Source organism: Bidens hawaiensis, unplaced genomic scaffold, assembly GCF_021521415.1.
Source record: "Bidens hawaiensis isolate Kalapana, Puna unplaced genomic scaffold, B.hawaiensis_p1.1 tig00028763_1, whole genome shotgun sequence".
Taxonomy (NCBI): Eukaryota; Viridiplantae; Streptophyta; class Magnoliopsida; order Asterales; family Asteraceae; genus Bidens; species Bidens hawaiensis.
Window position 1 is genome coordinate 142,423 of NW_027494710.1, and position 20,182 is coordinate 162,604.

At 34.7% G+C, this 20,182-nt stretch overlaps 3 pseudogenes; all 3 read right to left on the reverse strand.

Moving 5' to 3' along the window:
- Positions 1-4,954: 4,954 nt before the first annotated feature.
- LOC143577645 (SKP1-like protein 1B pseudogene) lies at positions 4,955-5,425 on the reverse strand (annotated as a pseudogene).
- A 4,696-nt stretch (positions 5,426-10,121) lies between these two features.
- LOC143577634 (SKP1-like protein 1B pseudogene) lies at positions 10,122-10,586 on the reverse strand (annotated as a pseudogene).
- Positions 10,587-16,669: 6,083 nt separating this feature from the next.
- LOC143577646 (SKP1-like protein 1A pseudogene) lies at positions 16,670-17,145 on the reverse strand (annotated as a pseudogene).
- Between the last annotated feature and the right edge of the window lie 3,037 nt (positions 17,146-20,182).

A 20,182-nucleotide genomic window follows, 5' to 3' on the forward strand; every position in this document is an offset into this window, starting at 1 on the left:
TTTCCAATCTCAAGAAGTGTTTAGCTGACGAGAACCTTCACATTCCACTTGATGAAGTTCAAGTTGATGAATCCATGCATTTCATTGAGAAGCCTGTTGAGATTATGGATCGCGAGGTTAAGCAAACCAAGCGCAGTCGTATCCCTATCGTGAAAGTTCGTTGGGAGTCCAAGCGCGGAGCCGAGTTTACATGGGAAAGGGAAGATCACATGAAGATCAAGTACCCGCACCTGTTCTCTGCGCAACCTACTTCGAGATAAATTTCGGGACGAAATTTCTTAAAGTAGGGGAGACTGTAACATCTGACCCGATCCGACCCGACCCAGGTACCCGTTTCCCTTATCCGATCTCTTTCTTTTATGATTTAATATTTATTTATACTTATATTTTACTTTTAATAATAATATATACTTTTCCTTCCCGCCTCTTTCTCTCTCTTTCTTTCCGCCGTCCCGTCCCTCTCCTTCTCTCTTTCCGCCTTCTTTTCCCTCTTGTCGCCGTCCCGCCCTTACGCCTTGTTTCCCTCTTTTTCTTCTAACTCTTGGCTTGTCCTTTGTTCCTTCCCGCCTAAGGTTGTCTGCGCAGCTCCACGCGCCAGACCCCTTACAAGGAATCCTGCGTGAAGACCACCTGTTTCAGCGATACGCGAGACGAACTCTTCTCGCAGCGCGCTAAGGATTGTAATTCTTCTCGCAGCGCGCTAAGAACGGTAGTTCTTCCCGCGACGCGCTAAGGATTGTAGTTCTTCTCGCAGCGCGCTAAGAATTATAGTTCTTCCCGCGGCGCGCTAGGAATTTTAGTTCCTCCCGCGGCGCGCTAAGAAATGAAGTTCTTCCCGCGACGCGTTAAGGTTGGTTCTGTCTGCCTTCGCGCTCGCGCTCTCTTGACCTTCTGTGTCTGCCTTCGCGCCTTAGCCTTCTCGCGCTGAATCCTTCGAGTTTTCTGTTTAAATCTAGCCGTTTGCTTTTGTGTTGTCTTATCTTTTGTGCTGTTGACCTAATCTGCTTTGTCTGAAAAGTTACTTTCGGCGCAGCATGCGCACCAACCCCATTGGTTGGCAGAAAAAGTGACTGACATTATCTTTTGAGATCTGCTTTTGCCATGCTTGACCAGTACCTTTATCTGATCCGCCCATGCCTGTTACTGTTCCCTGTCAGCTTTATCTTGCCCCCTGCAGCTGCCATATCTTTTGATATCTTTTGCTTTTGGATTCTTATGCTGTTTGATATCTTTTGCTTTTTGAGATCTTTTCCCCTTTTCTAGGATTGTGTTCCCTAGGGTTTCTCTATAAATAATAGTATTATTTTTCCTAACACATCACACACAAAACACTTAATCTCTCCTGTTCTCTTGCTCCTTGCTCTCTCTGCCGTCTTCCTCTCTGCCTCCGTCTTCCTCCTTGTTCTTCCTGCTTTTCCGGTAATATATATTATATATAATAGTTTACTTATTAATTATGCTAACTTATAATCAAGACTTAAAACAAATCATTAAAACAATAATCTTATTTATAGGTTAACTTGTGCTTGTTTAAAGTTGGTTCTTGCTTTATCTATCACCGCATCATTTATCATGTGAGTTATCTCGTATCTAATCCCTTTTTATTTTAAATGCTTTGGGATGTTCATGTGTTCATACAAAACTTGAGTCTTAAACTTGTTTATGAACTTTAGTCGCGCAGTATCCCATGTGTTGAGGACGTTTACTTGGCTGTTTATTTGTATGTGTGTATCATTAACCGCTTTGTTCGGCCTATTCCGCAGTTCCGTTGGTACCATTAGTTGAACACGGGAGACCTATCGTTTACGGTTTTCTTTGTTTACACTTGCACAGATGTTTTCTCGTTTTTATGCTCAATTGGGAGCATGGATTGAACTATGATCTATGAACTATCTTAGGCTTGATCACAATCTGATTACACCCTTGTTAAACTCTAGACATACACGTGTTGCGCGCAGATTTACTGTGATTATCTATGATTATCTATTAAACTTGATTTCTCACCAACACGCAAGTGTTTGACGTTTATTTTAACACATGTTCAGGTTTGCAGTAGCTGTTTTGGAGCTTGTGGACACGTAGGACGTTTTTACTTTTGGACCTAGAATTAAAATGTATCAAGACAAGTTAATGTTGTTTGAATGTTATAATTTATAATATATTGATTTATGTTTGATTTATGTTCTTTATTTTCCCCGCTGCGCGTGCGCGATAAAATGTGTATTAATAAATATTGACACCAATAGTGTCGCGAGTAATGAAGCAATATGTGGCGCCCCGATGTATAATCCGCCTTTGGTCGGGGTGTTACACTGAGGGTGTCCAGGTTTTTTCATAAGTGGGCTTTCGGGCGGGTGGGTTTTCCCCAGAAGATCACTTGAAAGCGCTTAAGAACTTCGTATGGCTAGGTTGGGCTAGCTGACTCTATCATTGGGTCACCCCATATGGAGTCTCTAGATAATTCTCAGTTTGTAGGCTGTTAAAAAAAGAGAGAGAAGAAACATTAAAAGCTGAACTTAAAGTTATAATAAAAATTACATTTCCTATCTAAAAACTTACGTGTTAAATAGAACTAAACGGGTGCTCGCACGATGCAGCGGGGTGCGTGCACAAACACAATCGAACGCTTAACCGGTTGCCTTACGCTCGTTATGTGGCACAATACACGCATTGATCGGTCGTGGCACGTGTAAACAATGTCATCCGCGTAACTAATGCCTGAATGCACGTAACCAGTGCCGAAAATCAAGAAGCAAAATTGAAATATACAAAAATTTCAATTAAATCATTCTTAAACCAACCTATTTTAAGCTGAATCACGTTCCAACATGACATTGTTCAAATCCGAATTGGTTATGAGTTGACCACTTTCAACCTGAAACATGTATCGACCCGAACCAAATTAATTTTTTTTTGTATCGGCTCGTTCAGACTCTAATCCGGTCCGATACATGATCCGAGCTCACATGACCCGATCTATTGTTGGTCATTACCGGTATCACATAATATGTTAACATTTTAAAATAAAAAAGTACAACAATATCAAACTCAAATTAAAGAGAATAAAATGTTCGTTTTTATGGTATATTTTTTATAAAAAATATTACTGTGTGAAAAAGTTGTTGCCGTTAAAAAATCGTGGGGGTAGTTGGTTTAGAAGAAGGGGTAAATTTGTAACATTACAATAAGTTTACACAAATTGATTAAAGTTAAAAGACTATTTATTGTAAGTATCTTTTGAAAACTAAATTGTTTAACGTATGTTATGTTTGCAAAGACTATAATACCCCTATTTAAAGTTGTACTACATGCTTTATGAGATAAAACTATTAAAATGATGCTCTTAACTTTGTTCATCACTCATTCTTTATATATAACTAGCATGATGCCCGCACGATGCAGCGGGGTATGTACGCAAACATGACATCGAACACATAACCGTGTTACCGTTTCAGTAAGTGCGTGACTTCACAACAGTATACGCGTAACCCGACGATAATATGCTCGTAATGCGGCATTGGAAGGTCAACTAGTGTATGGTCTCATTAAGCACGTCAAACGGCTGTACGCGCGCAATCAGGTGTCGGTGCACACGTAACACTACATTGAATGAGTCTTGACCAGCCACCGTTCCGCCTGACAATGTTATAACCCGAAATCCGTACTGATTTAACCCCTTTCGACCCGAACCCGTCCCGAGCCAAACCAAATTAACCTTTTGTGTATCGACCCATTCCGACCTTAACCTTTTAGACTCATGACCCGAACGACGAACCCGCCCTGCCCGTTTTTCCAATTCTTAATGATAATCACGTAACACATTAAGTTTTTAAAATGAAAAAAAAATATAGCAATACCATACTCAAAATATAGAGGAAAAAATACTCGTTTTTATGGTATAATGTTTTTTAAATAATATTAACGTGTGAAAAAGTTATAAACGTTTAAACGTCACGAGGGTCGTTAGTTTAAAATAAGAGGTATATATATAACTATTCTATAAATTAACAAAATGTAAGTAAAGTGTAAGGACCAAATTTGTAATTATTATTGAATAAATTAAAATCAATCGTATATTATTTTTGCTAAAAATCAAAATTGTCAAAAGACAAAATTGCCCCTAAAATATCTTAATTATATGCATTGTGGTTTGTACTTAAAGCAACAAGTTTGATACCTCTTAAAATTTAAGAAGTCCATTACTCATGCTTTATATATAGTATAGATATAGAAATATGAATTTTAAATCATGCCTCTTAAACCGTTCTCTGCTAGGGCAAAAACACCAAAATCACTATTTCAATAAACACGGTTGGACCCAAAATTCTGACTTTTAGTGAATTGTTTATCTAATCCCAATTCATCTAAAGAACTCAATGATCCATAATTGGAAAACAATGGGTCGTAGTGTAAGTATCAAATAATTTGTATATCTTTCATAAAAAATACACTTTCAACAATACATTTAAATTTTAAACAAGAGATATTTAAGGAAACGAGATAAAGATGAACAATAAAAGATACAAACAGATATCTAGGAATTTAGTAAAACAAATAAAGATACTGTCTAGACTCTAGCGCATGCATGGCATAATTCGATTAGCCGCTATAGAACCAGACCATATGACGTTAAAGAAATGTAATTAGGGTATACGTGGCATCATTGGATGTTGGATTTTGATTATTAATGAATTTATTTAAATCCATATTTTGTGTACAGATTTCTTCAAAAAAATGCAATATACCACTATATTTGGATCGAGAATATATAGACTGATCATACTATCACCATAATAATATAGTGGTTATACAAATAATAAAGTAAGAAAATATATCAATATCAAATCAAACTAATCTCCAAATAAGTAGCCAATTTGCATAAACCAAAACACCAATGCCAAGTAAACATTACAACTAATAACGAATAATAATCAACTAATAATAATAATAATCTTTACTCAAATGCCCATGCATTCTCCTTTCGAAGTTCTGCTTCTTCCTCAGGGGTGAAGTCATTCTTGATGTTGAAAATCTTGCGAACCTCTTCAGGACTTCTGCCCTTCATCATGTCAGCCACCGATTGACAGGTCAGGTCGAGTAAGCCATTGATGTCGAGATAGTTTGCAGCCAGCATCAGATCAAAAAGAGTGTCTTGATCAACTGATTTAACAAATTCAGAATCAAACGATTTCAGATCCTCTTCGTTGTTGTTCTCCATTGGTACTTCCAGTACATGATGCTTCTTACAGTACTCGATAACCTTGGACAAGATCTTGCTGGTGACGTTAGGGAGTGGGATGCCAGAGCCAGCACAGTCATCTTCGATCATGTGCTTGATTGTTTGTGATTGCAACGCCACCACTTCTTCAACCTCGAAGGTTTCTCCGTCCGAACTCCTCAACACGATGGTCTTTTGCGATGACATCTTTTGTTGTTAGCACTTAGGGTTGTGAATTGTGAATGAGAAACGAGAGAGGGATAGAAGGGGTTTATATAGGTTGGGATGGCGGTGCTTTACCGAATATATCGGCTAACCATTCGGTATCCTAATTCAAGTGTAAATCAAATTATTATTTTTAGTTTGACCTTTATAGTTTTAACTTGTTGCATGGGGGTCCATTGAGTTAATTAGTTAATAACTGAAACATTTAAATAAGTTTGTGTATTACTCTTTCAAATTAAGTGTTCTTGTTTTAAATTTTAAATCAACATACCTTGCGATTGAATGCTTGTTTAATTGATTGGTTAAATCTAGTTTTTAAAGGGACTACTTTACTCTTTCGAAAAGTTATTTATAATTGCTTATTATAACTATAGGATTTAAATTATTGATCTGATTCTTTCTTAGGGTCATAAAGTATTGTATAGTAGTCTCCATGACCGAATTTATGATCTGATTCAGTGGTTCGACCCATCCTTAGTTTTTCCTCCGTCTCGTGTACTACCCTCTTTGGCAATACTGACAAAATTTTACTTCAGCCCAACTCATAAATCCAATCCAACTATACTTATTCTAAAGTCCACACCCCAAATTAACATGTTTTATTCTTCCAACAATTATTAACAAGATGGGAATATCTCATATAATAGTAACCAACATTCAAAAGTGTTCCAATTAGGTCACTAATGCATAATTTTCTCAAATCGGGTCACTAAATCTTCAAATCGAGTCTCACCTATTTTTTTGTTTGTCAAGAAAGAAATGGAGGATAAGATGTGGGGGTCGGAATTTCCAATATATGTAGTTATATTTTTAAAAAATTAAAAAACGTTAATTATAATAAAATTCAAAAATAAAATATAAAATTCGCGTCGCCACTCAACGTTAACATAAAAAAAAGATAAAAATATTTCTTATGTGAAACAAAAAATAAAAACGTTAAAAAAAACATGTTAAAACCTTTAATTTAATAAAATATGAAAGTTGACTGACCAAATTGGAACACTTTTTAAAGTTGAGTGATCTAATTGAAACACTTTTAAAACTTGGTTACTATTCTAACAAGATTTTATTGAAGCTTTGTTTCCTTTCCTTTTTATTTCTTAGCCCCGAGATGGTAAAAACAATGTATTTTACAAGCGTATAAAGTGCATATATGATATAACTGAGAATTGATATGCAATAAAAGGTATAAAAATGCACTTGTTAATATCAGAGTTAGAGGTGCACAAAAAACTTGAACCCGGAACCGGTTTTTTTATCCCTAGGTTTTTAATACTCGAGCCCGTACACAACCCTATGTGTGGGGTACGGATAGAGTATGCATTTTAGTACAAAAACCCGTACCCGAACCGGACCCGATTTGCACCCGGTAATACCCGAAAACTCGAAACGATTCCATACCCGGAACCGGGTTTTTCCAATACCCGACACCGGGTTTTTCAAATACCCGATCTATACCCGAAATTACCTGAAAAATAACTAGAAAATACCCGAAAAATATAAAATGTGAACCCCTAAAAAATTCCAATCTATACCCGGAAAAAACCCAAAAAAACCCCAAAAATATGGTTTTTTAATACTCGGAAATAGAGTATTCAAATGCCCGGTTCTATACCCGACCCGAACCCGATACAAAGGGTATGGTTTTTAGAGGCAATACCTGGACCCAAACCCGACCCGGATTTGCTAATACCCGATTTTTCAATACCCGAACCCGATACATAGGGTATGGTTTTTAGAGGCAATACATGGACCCAAACCCGACCCGGATTTGCTAATACCCGATTTTTCAATACCCGAACCCGATTCTATACCCGAACCTAGGTTTTTCTAATACCCAATTTGTGCACCTCTAATCATAGCATTGCCTGCCACGAATATCTACGCGTCGAGAAAAGGTGTCGCATACTCGCATCGTAAACCATAGTAACTAGTTTTATACCCGTCCGGTGGACGGGCATTTCAATGTCATAACATAAGTTTTTTTTTTCTTTGTATTCTAAACATATCCGAATCATTGCATTTATTAGGGCGCGTTCGTTTCACAGAATTCGTGAGAATTCAAAGGAATTGGAATTAAAATCTCATGACATGGCGTGTTCGTTTCGTTGGAATTGGAATCTTATTTCCATTTTGGTGTGTTCGGTTGACAAGGAATGGAATTGGAATTGGAATTGGAATTGGAATTGGAATTCAATTCCTTCAAATTCCTTTAAACAAAGGGATTCTAAATTCTTCCATCATGTGAAGGAATTCAAGTAAATTTGATGGAATTTTCAATTGGGCGACTAACATGGTCGCGTTCGGGTGTGTTCACATTCAGGTCGACGCTCCGAGTCTTAGCGCTTTCAGATCAGTGCTCCGGGCCGAGTCGCGTTTGGGTCAACGCCCCGGGTCAGCTCGCATTCGGTTCTGCGCCCCGCGTCAGTTTGTGTTCGGTTTGACGCCAGGATCAGTTCGGCTCAACCCAACCCAGTCCGCCGACGCCCCGGCCATTTTATGGACCAAAACGAAACAAATAATAGAAACCGAAATGAAACGAAACCGAACTAACCAAAATGAAACAGAAAAAAAACATAAACCGAACAAATAAAACTAACCAAAATAAAAGTTAAACCGAACCGAGTAAACCGACTAAAATGAAACCAAAAAAGGGAAACGAACAAAACGAAACAAAAAACTAAACCCGAACGGAAATGAAACAAAAAAAACGACATAAACGAACCAAAAAAACCGAAACGGGCCGAAACCAAAAAAACTTAACAAAATAAGCAAAAAAACGAACTTGAACCAAACAGAAACCGAAAAAACAACATAAACGAATCAAAAAAACCAAAACGGGCCGAAACCAAAAAAATGAACAAAATAAGCAAAAAAAACGAACTTGAACCAAACAGAAACTGAAAAAAAACGAACCAGAAACACGAAATGGGCCGAAACCCAAAAATTGAACAAAATAAGCAAAAAAAACGAACTTGAACTTAACAGAAACAAAAAAAAACAACATAACCGAACCAAAAAAACCGAAACGAGCCGAAACCCAAGAAACTGAGCAAACACAAAACGAAAAAATTGAACAAAATAAGCAAAAAAAAAAGAACTTGAACCAAACAGAAATAGAAAAAAACAACTTAAACGAACCAAAAAACCGAAACGGGCCGAAATCTCAAAAAACTGAACAAAAAAAGAAAAAAAAGGAACTCGAAGAAAACAGAAAACGAAAAACCAAACTAAACGAACCAAAAAAATCAAAACCGAGCCGGAACAAACCCAATAAACTAACCAACTGAAGCAAAAAAAAAAGAACCAAAATGAAAATGGAAAATATAACGAAACAAAAAAAAAAACGAAACCGGGTCAGGTCGGGTGGAAGCGGTTCGGATCACCAGCGGGCCGGATAGTCCAAAAACGTTGTGGGTCGTCGGTAGAGTGGGTCAAAGTGATTGCCTCCAACTCATTGGCCAACCAAACACGTTAGATGGAATTGGGATTCCAATTCCAGCATATTCCATTCCTATGGGAATGTTTAAATTCCAATTCTAATTCCTATGCAAATTCCAATTCAAATTCCATTCTATTCCGTGAAACGAACGCGCTCTAAGCATTTATATTGTAATAGATACATTCAATCTAATCATATATATAAATCTAATATTCTCTATTTTACATTGTTGCATAGAATAAATACAGTGACTGAAACATGTCAAGAAATTATGAAAGAGCATACAAGCAAACTAAACTTAAATCAACATAAGCAAAACAGACGATAGCACACCTGATTGGCTAAATTGTAGAAATATTGTGCACCATTAAACTGATTTGTAGAAGGAGCACACCTTTTAATCTTTTGACTGACATAGTCTTCCCTAAGTTATGCAGTCTCTAGGGTAAATATTGTACCCCACCTACAAGACTTCAAGGGCCTTTGTCCTGTCCTGATCTCAATGAAATCTGAAATTCATAGTAAACAATAGTAATATCTGATGTCAATCCATGAAACAAGCAATCTGGTTGTTGAGGAGTCTGATTGGTAACGTATGTGGGACTAGTCTAAAATCCGAAATAAGAGTTCAAAGAGTAAACAAGGCCCAAAACACTGGATTCACATTTTTTAGCAATACCGTCGGCTGAAAAATTGTGATTTTTTGTGTTGTTGATCTACGCCTAATTCATTGAAAGAACAACACATGAGTCAATAGATCCATTAATTATTTTATAACAATGGGCCATAGTTTAAAGAATCAAATAACTTAATATATCAAAACATATACATCCAAGAATACAATTACAAATTTACAATTGAATTAGAGATATTAAAGAAAAGGAGATAAAGAAAAACAATAAAAGGTATAAGCTAGCAATTATTTACCATATCAAATTGATATATGTGATATTTGGAATTAGGGTTTCCGTCAATACCAACCTCTAATTGCCGACGTATCTAATTATTATCAGTTCAGTTTTGATTATTATAAATTTCTATATTGTCAATTAATTTCTTCAAACCAAGAAGAAAAATTGTAATTACGACTATATTTGGATCATAGAATAAACTCATAGCATTCACTTAATAAGAGGTGACACAAAAGAAACAATTCAACCTAATAAGTACCAATATATATCCGAATAACCCCAATAACAATTAAACATATATGACTACTAACAATAATCAGGATCTTTATGACTCAAATGCCCATGCATGCTCCTGGCGAGCCGCAGCTTCTTCCTCGGGTGTGTAATCATTCATGATGTTAAATTTCTCACGAATCTTTTCGACAGTCTTGGCGTCGCTGATCATCTCACCCACTGTTTTACAGGTCAGGTCGAGTAAGCCTTTGATGTCGAGATAATTTGCAGCCAGAATTAGGTCAAAAAGAGTGTCTTGATCCACTCTAACAAATACTGAATCAAACGATTTTAAATCCTCGTCGTCGTCGGTGGTCGAAGGGTCCATGTGCTTTTAACAATACTCGATAACCTTGGACAAGATCTTGCTGGTGACATTAGGGAGAGGAATGACGGAACCGGCACAGTCATCTTTGATCATGTGTTTGATAGTTTACGATTGCAACGCCACCGCTTCTTCAACCTCGAAGGTTTCTCCGTCCGAACTCTTCAACACGATGGTCTTTTGCGATGACATCCTTTGTTGTGTAACACTTTTAGGGTTGTGAATGAATTGTGAAATTGTGAATGAGAACGAGAGAGGGGTGGAATGGGTTTATATAGGTTGGGATGGCGGTGTAAATCAAATACTCTTTTTCACTTTACCCTCTTATATTATTAATTTGTTGCACCGTAGTCACTGTAGTTTTTTTTTACTTGTTTCGGTTGTTACGATTTGCAAGCCATTATTCAATAAATCAATTTTTTTAAAGCCATCCTTTCCTTTCCTTTCACTTTTACATGATGATCTATCAAAGATATTAAAAATTGTTCTTAAATATATAATTTTAAAATAAAAAAGTAGATCTCTGGAGTAGCTAAATTCTACATTAATGCCCTTAAACGGGTGTCCCAGCGACTATAAAGCAATAGCAAGGAGTATTATCCCTCACCAAAAGGATAGGAATTCAAGCCTTGAAATCGTCGTTCAAATAACAAATATATTATCTAATTAGTTTTTATCCCTTCTATTACAGGGTTATTTTATATTATTTGTTATTAATATTTATATATTTTGTTGGATATTAATTTTACTTATTATAAAGAAGTTTATAATATACTTAGGGATTGATAATGAAAATGTTTCACAAATAAATGTGATACTATAACCCGGTTTAAAAGCTATCTAAAATTGGTGAGACTCATGACCCGCTTAAATTTTTTTAATATAGAATTGTGACTTAATTATAAATAATTTAATAAAAAATGGATATTAATTTTTAGTATATCCTTATTTTATAGGATTTTCATATTAAATATTTGATAAGATTAATTTTTAATATAATGAGATGTTATAACCCGTTTAAAAGCTATCTGGGTTTGGTAAGACCCATATCCATAAATTCGGGTCAAATGCATTAGAAGCCTTTATTTAAGAATAAAATAATCTGGTTGCTTAAAAGAATTTAAGAGCTTTCGTTTATATATTTTTTTAAGATATAACCCTTTATCCCTATCGTCTTTTATATTGTTAGTTACAATGTGATTGTTGGTTAAAAGATCATATAGATTATAGTTTAAATAGGTTAACAACTTAGGTTTACATGGAAACTGAGTAAACCAATTAACCCATGACAACCCCTCAACTAGTTTGGCACATGCTTAGATAATTGGTTTATACGGGTTAGCCTCGGAGTACAAGTACTTTGTCACACCCTAAATCACGGCTTAGGCATATGACACATATGTTGGTACCACAATTTAAATAAATCGGAGTTACGTTTAATAACGGAAGACTTTATATAATTGTGGGTTTAAAGTGTAATATTACAAAAGACGGGATTATAAAATACCCGTTTTAAGTTATAACAAAAGCATTAATTGTTTTTAATTTCAAACCATCATTTTAATATTTTAAGTTTATACAAAAATAGATCCGAGCCATCGGATATCTTTTGAGCACTTCGTTCCTCCAAGCGCTAACTTTGGTCACCTGCAAAATGTAAGAAAATACGTCAGCAACGAATGCTAGTGAATGTGCTGACGCTAAAATATTTTTCTTTACTTAATTATCCCTCGGGACTACGTACGTCCCGACCTAACGTGGCTTAGGAATAATCAAGTTAAAACATACAATTTATAAACTCAAGTCTCTATACTCGGTTCCCCCAGCGAAACACCGCAGCGTTCGACTAGTTGAGTGCTTATACGTATACATAAGGTCATACTCCCCGTAGGCGAGGGTAATTGTGACCAGGTGTGGTGTGCCCACCACATATGAAAGGATCCAGACAAACGTACACTATAGCCTGAGGCCAGTATTTATACCCTTGTTTATAAATGTTTTAGAGACACTTAGTCTCATGTAAAGTTTTTCATATAACACGTTTGACTCATTTGAAAAACAAGTTTGTAAAAGTGGGAAGTATTCACCTTTTGATTGGATCGGCTTCAATCACCGTCCGAGGGTCTTTCCCGTTGCTATCTCGCACCTATAGTACGAGTATAACCAATTGTTAGTCGGATGTACAATCCGGCTTAAGACCTTTAGTCTTATTTTATAAGTTTTACCTCGATGAACCTTTAGTTCAAAATCTCTTTTAATTTAAAACCTTTAGTTTAAAAGTAATTTATAAACCTTTAGTTTAATTACATAAACCCGACGTTTCTTCTTCTCTAAGAAACGTATTCTTTTCTTTATTATTTAAGAATAGTTATTATTACTTAAATAATATTTTCATAACAAAGAATATATATATATATATATATATATATATATATCAATATTCATAATCGTATCTTTTGTTCTTTTCTTTGTTATGTTTACTTTTCTTTTATCGAGGTGATCTGCCGGAAATATCGGCTAACCATTCGGTAACCTTATTTCAAATGTAAATCAAACTTATTTTGTTTCACTTTACACACTTATTGTTTTAGTTTATTGCATCGGTGTACTTCTATTTTTATTATCCAATCAATCGAATTTTTGAACAAAGAACTTCTTAAAAAGTATCTTTACTAAAAGTACTACTAATCAATATTAGGATCTTGGCCATCGTGATTTACAACAACATTCTTTGAAAGTATTGAAAAACTTCTTGAATATTAAATCTATAATCTATCTATAATATATATAAACGAAAACATAAAAATCTTACGTGTCGCAGTATGGTCACTTCCACCCTTTTTTGGAGTCACCAAATTTGCTTAATTTTTAAATATAGACTTCTCATGCATTTGACCCGAATTCACGAGTATGGATCTTATCAAACCCATATATTTCTTAAACGGGTTATAACATCTCATTAAATTAAAAATTCCTATAAAGTAGAGATTTGCTAAAAATTAATATCTAATTTATTTAAAAATATATATATTATTTATAATTAAAAAACCAATTTTAAAGTAAAAAAAATAAACGGGTCTTGGGTCTCATCAAACACATATAGCTTTTAAACCGGGTTATAGCATCTCATTTATTTGTATAACAATTTATCATCAAACCATAAGTATATTATTAACTTTCATACAATAAAAAAATAAATGTTCAAAAAATAAATAAATATCAGAAACAAATAATATAAAAACAACTCCTTTAATACGGGGAATAAAAACTAGTTACAAATATAGGTCCCTAACATAACAAATGGATATTTGATTTGTGGATAGTTGCTACATCAATCTGCCCGGTTGAGTTCTTGATCGCCGCCATAGCTATAGAGAGATGATTAAATTACACTTTGTCTTCTCTGGCTTGTGTCGTATCTGTAAAGTTATGAAAAACTTGTGAAAGAGGTCTGATATCGAGGTCTAGCTTTTAATTACCCTACAAATCTGCAATTAGTCATCGATCCCTCATCGATATGTATATGCATATACCTCGGATAATATTAGCATAAGATGTTTTAGGAAGAAATGGATCTTTACCAAAGTTATGAAGTATCTTTTATACATAAAAATAAAAAATAAAAAAAAAACTAAAATTCTTGTTTTTTTTTACTTTCAATAGTTAGATAATAATTTCTTTAAAATTTATCAATGAAAACTCAACCAACCAACCTATAACCTATTGAAACTAGTGGAGGTGCATGCACGGGGATGGGGGATGGTCAATCGGTTAATAGCATTGTGGTTAGTGCACTAATATAGCTCAAGTTACATTATAAGTGAGTAAATATATTCTTTTTGGTTGTCCCCGTGAGTAACTTGGCGTTAAATTGTTGCTCACATAGAGCATTCCTAGGTGTATCGATGTTTTGCGTGTGGAGAAGACGTCACGTTAGCTCGCGCTGAGATGTAGTGAGCATTCCTTCTATTTCTAGCCACACAATGGTTCAATCTCGTGCAGCTTCCTTAATGTTACCACTCTTTTCTGGACCCATTATTCTTATTTTCTTGTTAGGATTACGTATATTATTTACTATATTTTTATGTTATTATTTAATAGCTAATATTTGGTATATCATTATTTTTATACGTATTAAGTCCGACTCCAATGTTTTTGTTCAATTTTTGCCAACGGACTTCTTTTTCATCTACTTCAAATCCGATCTGGATGTCTTAACTATGCGGTTTAAAGAGCAAACCAGGCTTCTTGTAGCCCTTAAAACACCAAAATCGATCACTATTTATAGAGAAACAGTACTGGTGTTGGACCCAAAACTCATTTTTAGTATCTAAGAGCATTCACAATAAGGAATTCAAAAAACACTAAAAAATATGCCTAATCACCCGGCACATCATAAAAACACCATCCTTTAAAAATGCCCAAAACCTACACAATACGGAATCCTAAAAACACAAAATAAAAAAACATTGTCACATCATCACCACCTTCTACCTTCTAATTTTTAATTCAAGACCCAACTTCCCCATCTAGGCCCACAACATGCAAAAATGTATTGTTTATGATAGTTTTTTTTTTTTTTGAAAAATTCCACTAAAAATGCTTGATAAAAACTACATCCACAATAAGAAAAAATGAGTGACGTGGACAAACACCCATTAACACTTCATAAAAATACCTTATTGGAGATTATCTAAACGCTATTGTTGAAAGAACATCACATGGGCCCATGCTAGGTGGTAGAGGTGCACACATTACCCGGTTAAACGGTTTTTAATCAGTTTGTACCCGAAATTCTAATTGGTCCAATCCTAACTAGTTACTAACCGATTCTAACCGTCGGTTACTAACCGGTTTATATTATTGATTTCAAAGCCGGCGGTTATTAACCGGTTCGGGTCTAACCGGTCAAAACCGGTTAGTAACCGACCCGAAAAGCCGGTATAACCGGTTAATTCCCACAAAAAAAAAAATGATTAGCATGTTAACTGGTTAATGGTTAACCGGTTAACCAATTTTTGCACCTCTTCTAGGTAGAGGTGTACAAAAAAACCCGAACCCGGAACCATCAATAATGGTTTATGTGGGAGAGACAATTTATGTATCATTAATGGGTACTAGCAGTGACAGATTTACTTGAAGTTCAGGGCCAAGGCTATGATATTTCTTCCAAGCCTAATTCAGAGTCCCTGTTGACTTATATATGTTTCTCAAAGTCCGATCTTGGCAAAATATTGGTAATCAATGGGTGGTTTTATTTTAATTTGATTGAGGGTTTGAGCTAAACACCAACTCCTTCCTAATTTTTGATTGAAGGTTTTGTAAGATCATTTTGAGATTGAGTTTTTAAACAGTTTATTGACTTGTTGGTTGCCGTGATTTAGCTCATAATAAACAGATTTTTAACTCTTGTAAAAAACTAAAATAAAATAGATATTCGTGATTGTAAACACATTTTTAATTATCGCTTTTCAAAAAAGCCAATATTTTTTTATAATTACAAACTCAATCCCAAATATGTTCTAAATATGCAATGTAGTATCGGCTATTTTTTAATGACTATTTAGTTTGATTGAGGGTTTAAGCTAAGCACCAATTAGTGTATCACACTTTTTTTTTTAAAAAACGAGTATAATAGCATGTGTGCATTCTTTTAATATTAAGGGTTACTTTTTTGCAACAACTTAATGTCAATTTTTTTTTACCTGACCGCTCTGACACTACCCGTTCTAACCCACTGATTAATAATTCTACATCCGATTAATAATTCTAGATCCACCACTGGATATTGTGTAAAGTGTCAAATAAGTTCTTTAGCTTTTATTCTTTCATTGAAAGATATATAACATCCATGAAGACAATTAAATAAGAGATATATATACAAGGAAAGGAGATAAAAGATGAACAATAAAAGATACAAACAAATATTTACTAAATCATATTGATTACCCAAGACCTGCTCCATTACAAGCTCTAGAACCAGACGATGTTGTTAAACTGTTAAAGAATTTAGGGTTTAGCATCATTCCATCTATACCCAATTTTATTAGTTGGGTTTTAATTATTTTGTCAATAGATTCAACCAAGAAAAGAAAATTGCAATATAATAATGGATATTAATAACAACCAAAACCATTAGTATTTATAGAGAAACAAAGTAAGAATTTAATCAACATGATATTAGTACCCAGATTTGCATAAAACCAAAAGCTAAATAAACATAATAATGAAAAAAAGATATATAAATGCATGTTGATAACTAATAATAATAATCTGGATCTTTATTCAAACGCCCATGCATTCTCCTCGCGAACCGCGGCTTCTTCCTCAGGGGTGAAGTCATTAGTGATTTTGAAAATCTTGCGAACCTCATCAGGACTCAGGTCCTTGATCATGTCAGCCACCGATTGACAGGTCAGGTCGAGTAAGCCTTTGATGTCGAGATAGTTTGCAGCCAGAATCAGATCAAAAAGAGTCACTTGATCATCTACGTCTTTAACAAACTCTACATCAAACGATTTAAGAGCCTCATCGTTGGTAGATGGTTCCACATGCTTTTTACAGTACTCGATAACCATGGCCAGGATCTTGCTGGTGACATTAGGGAGTGGGATGCCAGAACCGGCACAGTCATCTTCGATCATGTGTTTGATTGTTTGCGATTCCAACGCAACCGCTTCTTCAACCTCGAAGGTTTCTCCGTCCGAACTCTTTAACACGATGGTTTTTTGCGACGAAGACATTGTGATTTGCTTTGATGCTTGGCTTGTTGTTCAAGATTGTGAATGATAAACAAGAGATGGGTAGAAGGGGTTTATATACGAATGGATGGCGGTGCTCTGCCGGAAATAGCGGCTTAGTATTCGGTAATTAAATTCTCAATTTAACTTTACCCTACTTATTGTATTAACTTGTTACATCGTGGCCCTTATAGTTTCTTTTGATTTGTTTTCGGTTGTTACGATTTGCAAGTGTCCTTGACCACATATCATGGCAACACCCACTATATTTACTAGTAGATTAGCCCACGCGTTACGGCGGGGTTCCAACTGATATTTGATTCAACTTTGTTGTGTATCACCCGGTTAACTCATTCATGGGTTTAAACATTTTATTCCGTCCATTCAAAAATAGGTGTACTAGTTTGTATGGCGTGCTTGAGTAATATGTCTAGTACGTTAGTTCCATCCATTGTTAGGCTCCCTACGTCAACCGTATATATATGATTTAGTCGGTATAAAGTTTAATGGTTTTATTATATATATATATACATGAATAGTGTATATGAAAAAAAAATCCTATATGTCTTAATGACGAAAAATGTAATTTTAATAAGCAAATCATGCATAACTTAAAAAGAAACCATAATAACATGTAACAGTTGTTTATATGCATTTTCAAAAGAAACCATCTATAATATCACTACACATCCCAAACCCACCTTACAAAAGATTCAGGTTTCTACAAGTGTTTACAAAATATGGAAATTTTATACGTTAGCCATATGATGACATGATTACAAAAGATTTACATTTTTCTAGTGTTAGTTACAAAATGTCTATTCATTGTTGCTAGACTTCATCAACATTCCTTCATAATCCCCCCCCCCCCCCCCCCCACCCAAGAAGACCATCTGATACTCCATCACAAAAAGTAAAACAACACAAATTAAATAAATTTTGAACATATGTCAGATTGAGAAAAGGATAGAAAGTAACACTCAGTACCTTGAGAATATATATAGGCCCATACTAACATGTAATGAAATAATGACGGATCTTGAACATCTAGTATGCATGAGCTGAAAGTCACAATACCCAAAAAAAATTTCGTGATTATAAGTTTTAGGTCGGTAATCCGGTTCGAGTCGGGTCAAACAATAATTTCAAGCCCTAACCTACCAAATTGAAAGAAATACAAAATGGTGAAATGTGAATGGCCGAACATGGTCTCTGCTTGCTTCCGTTATCTATTTAGACTAATCGATTTCACTCCAACATGCACGAGTTAGTTCTGGCCTCAACAAACAGTGACAATGCTCAATCAATCGATTAATCGATTTCACACCCAAACGATTTTACCAATTCACCCGAGCTTCTATTCAGACTTTTGAGCGGAACCTCACACGTCAGTAAGTCACAACAGCCAACGCACAATGAAAACTACATTTGTTGTTGTGTTCGAACATCAACCGAATGGTAGGGTTGGATTTTGGGTTTAATGTTTTTTGTTTTTTTGTTTAAAATTATTTGGGTTTGGCCTTGGTCTTGCGTAGTTTTATTTCTTAGTCTTTCTTTATCTATATGTTTATTTCGTAAGCAATTTCTCATTTTTTTTTGCTTTAAACAAACTTTATTTTTTTAAAAATTCAAGGTTGGCCCGGACTCAAATAGTATGGTTGGGCCGGATTCAAATAACTTGGTTGGGCCGAACTCAATACATTTATATATATTTTTTTATTTTTCCGAAAAAAAATACACTATCGAGCGAATACGTGTTTGGGCCGTGGCCCACGCCAAAAGAAACATCCGCCACTGTAATGAAGAAAGTGACTATGATCATTAGAGCCTACACACAATAAATTTACCTTTTTAGAAACCACAAACTCGAAATGATCATATGGTAAATGCGGATCAAACAAAAAATATCTTAAAATCTAAAATTATTTAAAGCTCGAATCCTAGTGGGCATCGAACAAAGACTAAAACATAAACGTGTGATGAAAACTCAAAACAAAATAAGTTATTAAGTCCAAATCAGAATAGAAGTACTTATTATGACCCGTTATGACGTGTCATCCAACCCTTATAAATACTATATAGTATACTATCATCCAACTCGTACAACCGATTAATTTGTACAGCCGATTAGTAAGTTATTAATTTACTCAATTATGCTTAAATATCTTAAGTAAAAATTAAAATTATATTCAGAAGACATGTATAATATATTCTAAGTGTTTATCTCTTAAATTTCATTCAAGAAATCAACATTTTTATACATTATTGTTCATTTAGAATCAACATTTTTTATAAATTATTATTAACTAAACTTATAGTAAATAGAAGGTGATTTGGACATTACTTGGGGGCGGCCATTTGGTTTGTTAAAAATCATTCAAAGCATAATTAATAACTATTGTTGGAAGTTAATAAAAAAACACCAGCCTGAAGAAATGTTCGGGTTACTCTCCAAAGCAGCCTTGGCTGAACTCATACATTCCACAATATTTGTGCTTTAAAAATGGTAGAATTTTAAGTATTTTTTCTTAAACAAGATGCAAATGAAACAAAAACTACAAAATAAAAAAAGAAATTACTTAATTACCAGGATATGATATGATTCTTTCAAAAGCAATTCAAGTAAGAGAGATTGTATAGAGTAACCAATAAACCATTAAGCAATTTCACCGGCACCTGTAACTTCACACAAAAATGACATAATTTGTGTATAGGCTTTAGCATAAAACCTTTAACCAATTTCTCCTCAACTTGTTAGTTGTAATTATGTGCGAGAATAAAAAAAGGTTGACCAAATGGTAAGGTTTGAATTATCATATTAGTCCTAGGTGTTCCAGCTTTTCGATACAAGCTTATTGACTCCTTTAGACATCAAAAATCATTTGACTCTAATAGTTTAGGGGATGTTTACCATAATACCAAAAGACCAAATTACCCTTCACATGATTAGATTCAATTTAATTTCGTTTAGTCAATTCTATCAAGCTTTATACTGTCACTTGTTTTAAACATGTGATTTGTAAACCTCTAAAAAACCCGTATATACAC